The sequence below is a fragment of the Dermochelys coriacea genome, chromosome 8 (assembly GCF_009764565.3).
Source record: "Dermochelys coriacea isolate rDerCor1 chromosome 8, rDerCor1.pri.v4, whole genome shotgun sequence".
Classification (NCBI taxonomy): Eukaryota; Metazoa; Chordata; order Testudines; family Dermochelyidae; genus Dermochelys; species Dermochelys coriacea.
The window spans coordinates 69866181-69879036 of NC_050075.1; positions in this window are offsets into that span (position 1 = coordinate 69866181).

The window sequence follows — 12856 nt, forward strand, 5'->3', positions numbered from 1 at the left end:
AGAAAAATATCAGGGGCTAGGCAACGGTGGGAGTCAGACAATTATTTAATGGCAGTAGACATTGAGATTCAAAAGTTAAAGTTTTATAACCACTAAAACACAAATGGTCAGTATCATATGTCAAAATATACAGTCATACCAAACTCTAATAAGTTCTCAAGCAGAATTTTTAACTTAACTATAAGCAAATATTAGACAGAAAATACTGAAATACGTTCAAATGGAAATATCTACACTGTTGATTTATATTTCATATAAACATATTTTAATTTCTAAATGGCTTATCCATTGTGCCTACATTTTTTGTAAGTGAATGGAATACTCATGCAACTGAACAAAGATTAGCATTAGCAAGAATCAAGCGTGAAGTGCAAGCAAACACTGCAAAAAGTTCTCCACGCAGATCTGCAACTGTACATCAGCAGTAACCAGAAATATCCCTGCTCCTACAGGCCCCAATTCTGGAACGCATGTAAGCAAATGATTAAGCCTATTATTGTTAAGCAAAGCACTTAAGCACATGCCTAAAGTTAAGAATCTGTTTAAGTCCCAATGAAAGAATGGGATTTAAGCATTTGCCTAAAGTTAAGCACAGTTTATCCACTTTCCTGAATAGGGATGGCTTGCTGAATAAAACTTCATTTCCAGCCTCTGTTTAGCAAAGATTCTCAGTTATTCTAAATCAGGAAAATTGTCTGTTGGTTACACACAGGGCCAAATTAATCCCCAGTGTAACTCTTTAAAGGAATGGAGTTATACTTGGGATGAATTTGGTCTACATGGACCGTAGGGTTGGCAATTTTGATTGGATGTATTCCGGGAGGTTTCATCACGTGACAATCTTTATTTAAGGATTAATCTTTAATTCCTGCAGACTCCAGGACAATCCTATTTGACTACTGCCATCTTTACTGTAACTGGTGACCTTTAATGGTATGTTTAGTCTATAGAACAGAACAGGCTGAACATTAACCTCCTATACCATCTCAACTCTTCTTTCCCTGAACTTCATTATTTAAAAAGTAGGATTGAAAAGTTATGAATGAATTTAAAGCTCTTGAAAATTCTGAGCATACACAGCACTGGGACACTACAGCTTTCTTTGCCCAGTAACCTTCCAATACAGCCTAGGAGTCAAAGCTCCAGTACAAAGATTGATTGTGAAGATGCATATTGTGCATATACGTTAGATATGGCCCCATTAGGAGTTTTTAGCAACACATATTGAAAAGTATTCAGAAATTCACATGAAATCCTGCACTGATTCTCTGTGTCTTAGAAATACTTAGAGTACCTATTGATACAGTGGCTGCTATAACAAATATTGATTTTTTTCATTCAAAAATGAAGTCAATAAAGCATTCAAACTGCTAAATATAAATTATGGCTGCCTGAGGCAACAGTAGTTAATCTCTTTCATTTAAAAAAAAGGAGTTGTTTGTTTCTTTTTAATTATTCAGCACCTGTACTTCGTATACAGTGGAACTTGGAATAGTCCTTTTTCCAGGCTCTTTTCAGAAGAGTAAAGTATGATTTAAGAAGGAAGAAAATAAGGGCCCAGTCATGTAATTCTTGCAATCCCAAACCACCTATTTAAGTTGATGGGCATTTTCATTGTGCAATTGCAACACAAGATACTTTAGTGAGCCACTGGAAACTGGATTTTACACTATTTTTCTGTCTAAATTACAACATCATTTGCTAATATCAGGCATATTTAGTAGTAGTACTCAAATTATTTAAATGTGCTAATTAGCTATGAAAACAGTGTTGTGCTGAGCCCTAGCAGGGATGAAAGGGGCTCTAATCACTATATTGATAGGGGTGCATTGTACAAACATATAGAAAAAAACAGCCTCTGCTCCAAAGAGCTTAAGTATTTTTAGTTGATGACAGAATGCAAAAGGTGGATGAACCAGTGTGACTTGGGAGGATGAGGTAACAGTAATACGGGCATGTTTTTATGTAGACAAGTATATCATGGCATCTGCATAGCCAAATAACACATACAACAGTAAAATAAGGTTTCAGAGTAGCAGCCGTGTTAGTCTGTATCTGCAAAAAGAAAAGGAGGACTTGTGGCACCTTAGAGACTAAGCTGTAGCTCATGAAAGCTTATGCTGAAATAAATTTGTTAGTCTCTAAGGTGCCACAAGTCCTCCTTTTCTTTTAACAGTAAAATAAGTATCTGAAACAAATCTACAAAAGTAAAGCCACTAACTCTCTTTGCAAATACATAATAACTATGGCAGGATAATGTTATGAACAGACCCATGAGACTCTGCTACTGGGATAAGGCATGAGCATCTCCCCTTTGCCAGGACACCTAGTTCCCTAGAGAAACAGACACCAGGTACTGTTAACATTCATCTGCAGGACAGCACACACCAAAATGGGTGTAGGTTGTTTGACTTCAATGCTAATTTAGGCATGTTTGGACATTGCAGTCTTTTTTATGGGTTGCTCTCAGCTTTTAAATGGTACCTTGATGAAGTTTTTGCTGTGTAAATTTCTTCAATCTTTACACAGTGAAGCTGGCATTTGTTTGAACATCTTTAACATGGATATATGAAAATGATTCTTCAGCATGAGTTATGACACACATTGCAAAAAAAGTAAAAACAGATTTCTAAAAATATACAGAGAAAATGTACCATCAGAGCATGATTAGATATTAAGTGATTAGTTAATTAACCCCTACCAATTGTGACTGAAGAACAACATTGGTAGTGAGATTAATATATTAAAAGAAATTCACCAGTTTTTATTCTATGTTCTTTCACAACTGTATAATTGAAATGACAATTTTCAAACTGGAGAAAACTTTCAAATATATGTGACTAAAAACCTCAATAGCATCTGAAAGGTAAAGGGATTTCATAAATCTTCACTGCAATCATAGAATTAAGGGCTTTGTCCAGCAAACCCTTATTCACTTGAATAAACCTTATTCAGCAAAATAGTTCTATTGACTTCAATGGGACTATATTCAGGAATCAGGCCAGCTCATATAAGAGTGGGTTTGCAGGACTGGGGCCCTAACAAGGGTAACTGCAATATACTTTGCATATCTTGGCATATTTTCATAGTATCTCAAAGCACTTTACAAATATCCATTAACTAAGCCTCACAAGGCTATTGTTTGTTAAATATTCCTATATTCACTTTTGGATGTGTACACTTGGCACAAAGTGGTGATGGGTCTAATCCTACTCCCATTGATGTCAATAGGAGTTTCATTGTACAAAGAACCACAAATTCACAACAGAACTGCCGACTCACAGTCCACCTGATCGAACCAGCACTTACTCTCATGTCTCTAATAATTATGAACAAAGAGTCTGAACCTGCAGGCATGTGAGAGGAGATGAAGGATGTGTGGGAAGGTGAAGTGGTGGTGCTGGGTTGTCAGAGAGCCTTCCATGGAGTGGGGGGGCATGGGGGAAGTGCACATAGTGCTCAATAATGCAAATCAACTCTTATGTCTTCACTGAAATGACCACTGGTTAGCAGGGGGACTGCAGACATACTGCAAGGCAGACCAAGGCATAGTATGGACATAGTGGTTTAAATGCAATCTAGTGCATACACATGATGTTTACAACAGCCTTTGTCACCATATTCCCTTTGTCACCCTGGAGTACTGCTTGCCCAAGTGTGCAGAACAGCTGAACTTAACAGAAAGTGAGAGCAGAGGCTGTCATAAGGTCCAGCCATGCTTCTTCTGACACTTCCCATGAAAAATTGCTCTCACTGCCCATTGCCCAAACTGTATGATCTATGCTGTGCACAGGACTCATACCAGCCCATCAACTAGCAATACCAATTCCCTTGATCCCATTATTGGATTGTTATAACCAAAAGCCATGTTCAGCATCTCTGCTGCTTGTTCAGTGTTGCACTCCTGCTGGATGAAGCTCAAAGATGCTTGCTCATTCACAGCCAAATCCCTATCTGACTGTGAAGTGAAGCCATAGGGTAAAATTAGATCACAGTCATTTCACTAGGAACCGATTATGACGTCAAAGTGAGAGAATCATGATTTCTCTTAAGGAGACATTGGACTGACTATCCATTGAGAAAAGGCTTCAATAACTGCAAAGGAAACAACAAAGCTTCCTGGCCAAATATATTTATTTCTGTCCACTCTATTTCTGACAGGTTTCAGAGTAGCAGCCGTGTTAGTCTGTATTCGCAAAAAGAAAAGGAGTACTTGTGGCACCTTAGAGACTAACAAATTTATTAGAGCATAAGCTTTCGTGAGCTACAGCTCACTTCATCGGATGCATTTGGTGGAAAAAACAGAGGAGAGATTTATATACACACACACAGAGAACATGAAACAATGGGTTTATCATACACACTGTAAGGAGAGTGATCACTTAAGATAAGCCATCACCCACAGCGGGGGGGGAAAGGAGGAAAACCTTCCATGGTGACAAGCAGGTAGGCTAATTCCAGCAGTTAACAAGAATATCAGAGGAACAGTGGGGGGTGGGGTGGGGGGGAGAAATACCATGGGGAAATAGTTTTACTTTGTGTAATGACTCATCCATTCCCAGTCTCTATTCAAGCCTAAGTTAATTGTATCCAGTTTGCAAATTAATTCCAATTCAGCAGTCTCTCGTTGGAGTCTGTTTTTGAAGCTTTTTTGTTGAAGTATAGCCACTCTTAGGTCTGTGATCGAGTGACCAGAGAGATTGAAGTGTTCTCCAACTGGTTTTTGAATGTTATAATTCTTGACGTCTGATTTGTGTCCATTCATTCTTTTACGTAGAGACTGTCCAGTTTGGCCAATGTACTATTTCTGAGTAAACCCCAACATGAAAAAACCCTCTTACTCAGACAAACAGACTTCTGTAGCACTGTAAAATAATTTGCTCCAAGGTGGCAACACTGCAACTTAAGATTCAGCCTAGGGCACATATTTATAGCTGACTGGTAGTCTCCAGAAAGTAGGGCATTTATAATACAAATGTGGATAGATCCTTAGGTACAATAGCATGAATGGTGATGTTATCGTCATTTCTAAAATGCTTCTTTATGAATTGGGCCTTAGAAGTGGCAAAATCAAGTTAGATGGATGGTCCATATATATACACATGCTCACAATATCATGACACTTATTATCTTTCATCTTGAAAACTTGATTCTGACAAATTGCAAAGATACAAAATATTAATGACTGCCTTTAATCAGATTAAAAAATATATTAAAGTGATCTAATGTTACCTGGCTCTTTCCATCTATTAATTAATGTGGCTTATATTGTATTTCTTCAGTCTCGAGAGAATTGAACTTTCTATGAAGATTAATGCTACATTCACTTCACTGCACATTAATGCAGAAGACATTATTACTTTGAGCTCCAGGAATTCCCACTGGCAAAGGGTATTAAATCATAACATCCATGCAGTGCTGTTCTAACTATCCTGATATGTTCAGCTTGGAACTTCTGTAAATTCAGCCCTGATATTACATTATGACTCCATGCCAGCATTTTGATTGGAATATGCAGCAGGTTTTTATTGGAAGAAGATAAAGATCATTACAAAGCTGAATTGCTGTTTTCTATTCCATTATAAGGTTTTATGGGAACACTATAGACATCACTAAGCTTCACTTTGAAACAGCAATCAAGAAAAAAAGTATTTAGTATTACATTATCTTCTTATTTTGACATATTGCTAGTATTTTTAATGTAATGTATTCATCTGAAAAATAAAACACTTTCCATATTGAAAGTGAATTAGTCTTTTTTACATTTCTGGAGCCTTTTCCTTACTTTTTCCAAGACAAATGTCTTCATGTAAATGTCCTGTAAATTTAACTTTGAGCAACCGTTTGGATTTATGGGAGAATAAAAAATATATTGATTAGATATTTCCTGTGTCTTCTAGCACAAATGAAGGCAGAAACATGGAGAACTTTTATCATTAGCTTCTGTTCCATAATTGACCACATCATTATTCAGGAGGAATAAATCAATAGAGTCTGCTTGGAAAGCCCACTCTTCCCCCTGCAGGTTTTTCTTTCTCTATGCAGTAGATCATAACAGTGCCAACCTTAACCCTTCCTTCTAAACTTCAGCTTTGGAAAGGGCAAATGTGTACAATTTGGCAAGCTCTGAAGGCGACACACATCTCCAGCTGATATCACTAGTTATATAGACAGATAGCAGAGATTCAAGGATTCTAAAGGAATAAACAGATCTAATGTGCAACTCAGATACAACAGTGATGCATGTGTTATAAAAACTTGATAAACTAGAACAGAACAGTAACTCATCTATTAGACAATTAATAGAGCCAGTTGGAAAAATCTGGGGAAAAAATTAACAAAAAATGGGGCAAATCTCATTAACTTTTTTGGTGAAAATAATTATTTTTTGTTTACTAGCTCTGCAATTAAGTTATATAGCAACATCCAAAATGAATTCACAGAAGAGGTAACTTTCTGATGCAGCCAGTCCAGTAAAATCCTCTGAGAATAGATAGATAATTTTCCAGCATTTCAGCTACACCAGCTAGGGAACCAATTTAGAATTATGCAATGGATATCCATTTCCTAGGCTCCCATTTCCTTATACTACACCAGATATCACAGCAGGGAAGGGGCTAAATGGACTTTCAAAACTCCTTTGGAAATTCCTTACTGTCCCTTTGTCAGCACACCTGGTTTTCAAAAGAGATAATTGCCAGTTTTTTTTAAATGTTAAATTTTGGGTGCAAGGTGCAGGTTGGTTGACTTAGGTGTTCACTTAGGCAGCTTTAAAAAAAGACTGCCTAAATCATCTTCTCTAGCACACAGATGACATTAGTAACTGAACTGCCATATTTCTGTCAGTCTGCATCTCAGATTAAATATTTTAATTTAGTGCTATGCATTTAATATATTTATTATTTATTTCTTTCATGTTTTCTTACTAGTACTGTGAAGCCTAAAAAGAGATCTGTGATAGTCTCTAGGTCATTTCAAACAGCAATCAAGTTTGGGCCTAATCCACCCTTAATTCACATGAAAGCATTCACATTCAACAGCAATGCTACAGCCTGATCCTGTAAAATGCGAAGGACACAAGCCAAGTACTATTGAAATACAGAGTCTCCCATTGACTTCACTGGAAACAGATCAAGCCCTACATGTCCCTTGCAAGGTGCTGATCAGCTTCAACTCCTGTTGATTTTAATAAAGTGAAAACACTGAGCACATAGGGCCTTTGGAATACATGGAGAAATCAGTGGGGAACTCAGCAATTTAGGGGAGATGCACAGCACCATGCAGGATCAGGTCTCATTAGGATCTGAAGGAGGCTGAATCATCAAAACAAAATATGATAGAATAATAGAGACATTTTCACTTTTTTTTTGTATGGATGCTGCTGTTGAGATTAGAATCTCAGTTTACTTTCTTGTATGATGGGCATATGAATATTTCTTCATCCTGCTGCATTAACTCTCCAATATTATTGTGCAGCTGAGACAAAATGTAGTATAAACTTCTGCATAATACATTCTTATATTCTGCCACTGTAAGTGAATTTATTCAGCGATAAAATACCACTCTGCCTAAAGATAAATTTCTTTTTTGTAAAAATGTCACACACAAATGTTAAAGCAGTTACTCTTTGGAGTTTAGCCATAAGCACAAACTACGTTTATATTAGCTTGCATTTTTTTTTAAATTGCTTAATAGTTTAGAAGCTTTTACTCTGAAAGGTTCTCAGTTACTGGGCCAGATTAGTACAAAATTCAGTCAGACTTTGCACATGTCCATAAGGACTGCTAAAAAGAGAAAACAGTATTTCAATTCTTCTTCAGACCAGGAGTCAGGCACACCACAGTTGCTGGTCCTGAGGTCACTCACCTGATTCAATGAGGCTACTTACATAACGATGGTTTGTGGGCTCTGTCTCATAAAATAGGGACCTTATCTTCCAGCCATGAATTTATTTTATATTTTTAGATCTATACACATGAGCTAAAAAAAGCACCTGTCCATCTACTTTAGTAGCCCTGCTGAGTTCTGTGCTGGATAGCATTTTCATTATGAACATCTCTTTCTCCTCCAAGATTTTGTAGGGCCAGATCCTGCTTCCATTACAATTAAGGGGAGTTTTGCTACTGACTTCAATTGAATCAGGATTGGACTAGGGTTAATTTGGTTGGTATCATAATTTGGTAAATGAAATAATAAACAAATAAATAAATACTCTAGGATCAAAAGGTCCTAACAGTTTAACCACATAACACGATGTTTTGCTGGGCAGTGGGAGGTGGAGGGGGTGAAACAGATATTTACCTTTTGAAATGAGGAGATTTCACATGGCAGAGAGCTACTTGGTATTATCATTACAACAATAATGTATTATACACCTTATAGAAAGATATAAAGATAAGATTATTTTCCTAAAGAATATACATTCTCTATGGATTCAGAGGGTAAATAGACAACATACAAACACAGGAGAAGGAAGGGGAAGTGGCAAAAGCAATGGGATTGAGTAGTGATGCTTAGCATATATTTTAGAAGTGCTATGGTTTTTGTTTGCATTATTGTTTGTATTATAAATAAATGCCATGAGAGTTTACTTTTCATTAATATGTACCGGTGTCAAAGTGCAAATATTTCCTAATAGACCAGAAGTACTGTGGTAAGGTCTATAGAGACACAAAAATGCATGGTTTTCCTACAACATCCTCAACCACTCTAACACGGAAATATCTGGGGGGCAAGAGGGTGAGAAGGGAGGGGGAATTGTCATGTTGCTGTAATGCCATCCTTCCTGAAAAGACCTACTTCTCTGGAGTCATGCCAATTTCAGGCTGCCAGTCTGATGAGTGCACACAGCTTAGGATAAAGGAGACCGCTAAAATTTCTAAAAACTGCTTCTGGCTCCCGGATTTTAGAGGTTTCTCACAGGATTCTAGGACATTAGGCTAAAGGAAAATGTGAAGCATGACCTATTTTAGTTGCGATCATTGTTTAGCATTTTTAGTCAATACAAATGTTAAGTGAAATAGTACTACAAGGTGTGCACCTATATTATTTATTCTGGCTTCACAGAAGCTTGATGCTGCTTAGACTTCGAATCCAAAGCAAGGTACAGGGCTTAATCCTGCCCCCATTGCAAAACTCCATTTGGTTTTAGTGGGCGGAGGATTGAATCCATGCATTATATTATAGATTCATAGATTCATAGATACTAAGGTCAGAAGGGACCACTCTGATCATCTAGTCCGACCTCCTGCACAGCGCAGGCCACAGAATGTCACCCACCACTCCTATGAAAAACCTCACCCATGTCTGAGCTATTGAAGTCCTCAAATCATGGTTCAAAGACTTCAAGGAGCAGAGAAGCCTCCCTCCAGTCAACCATGCCCCATGCTACAGAGGAAGGCGAAAAACCTCCAGGGCCTCTCCAATCTGCCCTGGAGGAAAATTCCTTCCCGACCCCAAATATGGCAATCAGCTAAACCCTGAGCATATGGGCAAGATTCACCAGCCAGATACCCAGGAAAGAATTTTCTATAGTAACTCAGATCCCATCCATCTAATATCCCATCTCAGGGGATTTGGCCTATTTACCCTGAATATTTAAAGATCAGTTACTTACCAAAATCCCATTATCCCATCATACCATCTCCTCCATAAACTTATCGAGTAGAATCTTAAAACCAGATAGATCTTTTGCCCCCACTGCTTCCCTTGGAAGGTTATTCCAAAACTTCACTCCTCTGATGGTTAAAAACCTTCGTCTGATTTCAAGTCTAAACTTCCTGGTGGCCAGTTTATACCCATTTGTTCTTGTGTCCACATTGGTGCTGAGCTTAAATAATTCCTCTCCCTCTCCTATATTTATCCCTCTGATATATTTATAGAGAGCAATCATATCTCCCCTCAACCTTCTTTTAGTTAGGCTAAACAAGCCAAGCTCCTTAAGTCTCCTTTCATAAGACAAGTTTTCCATTCCTCGGATCATCCTAGTAGCCCTTCTCTGTACCTGCTCCAGTTTGAATTCATCCTTTTTAAACATGGGAGACCAGAACTGCACACAGTATTCTAGGTGAGGTCTCACCAGTGCCTTGTATAACGGTACTAAAACCTCCTTATCCCTACTGGAAATGCCTCTCCTGATGCATCCCAAAACCGCATTAGCTTTTTTCACAGCCATATCACATTGGCAGCTCATAGTCATCCTATGATCAACCAATACTCCAAGGTCCTTCTCCTCTTCCGTTACTTCTAATTGATGCGTCCCCAGCTTATAACTAAAATTCTTGTTATTAATCCCTAAATGCATAACCTTACACTTCTCACTATTAAATTTCATCCTATTACTATTACTCCAGTTTACAAGGTCATCCAGATCCTCCTGTATAATATCCCGGTCCTTCTCTGAATTGGCAATACCTCCCAGCTTTGTATCATCTGCAAACTTTATTAGCACACTCCCACTTTTTGTGCCAAGGTCAGTAATAAAAAGATTAAATAAGATTGGTCCCAAAACCGATCCCTGAGGAACTCCACTGGTAACCTCCCTCCAACCTGACAGTTCGCCTTTCAGTAGGACCCGTTGCAGTCTCCCCTTTAACCAATTCCTTATCCACCTTTTGATGTTCATATTGATCCCCATCTTCTCCAATTTAACTAATAATTCCCCATGTGGCACGGTATCAAATGCCTTACTGAAATCTAGGTAAATTAGATCCACTGCATTTCCTTTATCTAAAAAATCTGTTACTTTTTCAAAAAAGGAGATTAGGTTGGTTTGGCACGATCTACCTTTTGTAAAACCATGTTGTATTTTGTCCCATTTACCATTGACTTCAATGTCCTTAACTAATTTCTCCTTCAAAATTTTTTCCAGGACCTTGCATACTACAGATGTCAAACTAACTGGCCTGTAGTTACCTGGATCACTTTTTTTTCCTTTCTTAAAAATAGGAACTATATTAGCAATTCTCCAATCATTCGGTACTATTCCTGAGTTTACAGATTCATTAAAAATTCTTGCTAATGGGCTTGCAATTTCAGGTGCCAATTCCTTTAATATTCTTGGATGAAGATTATCTGGGCCCCCCGATTTAGTCCCATTAAGCTGTTTCAGTTTCGCTTCTACCTCTGATATGGTAATATCTACCTCTATATCCTCCTTCCCATTTGTCATGCTACCATTGTCCCCAAGATCCTCTTTAGCCTTATTAAAGACTGAGGCAAAGTATTTGTTTAGATATTGGGCCATGCCTAGATTATCTTTAACCTCCGCTCCATCCTCAGTGTTAAGCGGCCCCACTTCTTCCTTCTTAGTTTTCTTCTTATTTATATGGCTATAGAACCTTTTACTATTGGTTTTAATTCCCTTTGCAAGGTCCAACTCTACTCGACTTTTAGCCTCTCTGACTTTATCCCTACATCTTCTGACCTCAATTAGGTAGGTTTCCTTGGTGATCCCTCCCATCTTCCACTCCCTGTATGCTTTCTGCTTCTTCATAATCACCTCTCTAAGATGCTTGCTCATCCAGCTTGGTCTACAACTCCTTCCTATGAATTTTTTCCCCTTTCTTGGGATACAGGCTTCCGATAGCTTCTGCAGTTTTGATTTAAAGTAATCCCAGGCCTCAACTGCCTTTAGATCCATAAGTTCTTCAGTCCAATCCACTTCCCTAACTAATTGCCTTAATTTTTGAAAGTCAGCCCTTTTGAAATCAAAAACCCTATATTAATATAGTCACATCATGGAATGTGCTGTCTTTTATTTACAACTTTTTCCCCGTCCCAACAACATTGACAACACCAGCATATCAATAAACTCTTCAAGCAGAAGAGGATGGAGGGATTCACAAGTGTTTGTATGTATAACAGATTGTGTCAGGTTGTACGCAAATGGACTGGACAAGCAATTACCCAGTGCACATAAAAATGCCTCATTGTGTGCACAAATGTGAGTTTCTCTGTAGGTAACAGACACAGAAGGTAACAGTGCACAGGAATTACTCATCCCTGTGACCGAAAGTGAGGACCTCAGTTTTCAAGGACTTGATACTGTAAGGTGCAGAATGCCCTTCACTCCCATTAAAGCCATTTGGATTTGAGAGTTCTCAATAACTCACCATGCACTAAGCACTGGCAAGATTGCCTCCGAATTCAGGAAGACTCTGGACAATGAAGGTATTGCTTCAGACCTTAAAGATCAATTTTTACACTAATTGACTTTTTTAGGTTAGTAGACAGGATTGTCTAGTTCCAAAGAAAAACTATTGTACCATCAATGACACCTCCCACTGTCAACATGATAAAGATTTGATTGCTCTAGCTTTCTATATACAATTTGTGACCATTGTTCAAGCGTCTTACAGAAGTGACTATAATGAAAAATAAATCTCCTCTATTTATAAAGCACACTTGATCACTGCAAATCTGCTGGGAGTGTGGATACTATAATAATCCCCACATACTTTTCCTGTGTTTATTCTGACTAGCTATTGTATACTGTGATATACATTTTCTTTATCAGCCTTCTTGGAGTGTGGTTTTCTTCCTATAAATCAGATCACGATTTAAATCAATCAATTTTCCTGTACTGCAATATCATTCCTTGTTGAATTGTTCTGCAGAAGTACAACCTGTGGAGATTTACATAGAAAACAAGGCAACACACAGACTGTTGGAAAACAGAGCTGGATTAAAGGACTACTTTGTATCATTATGATCTAGATGCCCTGAGAAGGTGGCTCAGGATGCAACAGAGTCAAATACAAAGCAGAAAGCATTAATGTATCAGACACTTGATTATTGCCAACTACCGTCATCTTGGGTACACCAAGTTGCCTCACTTGGGAGGAAGATAAAAGAT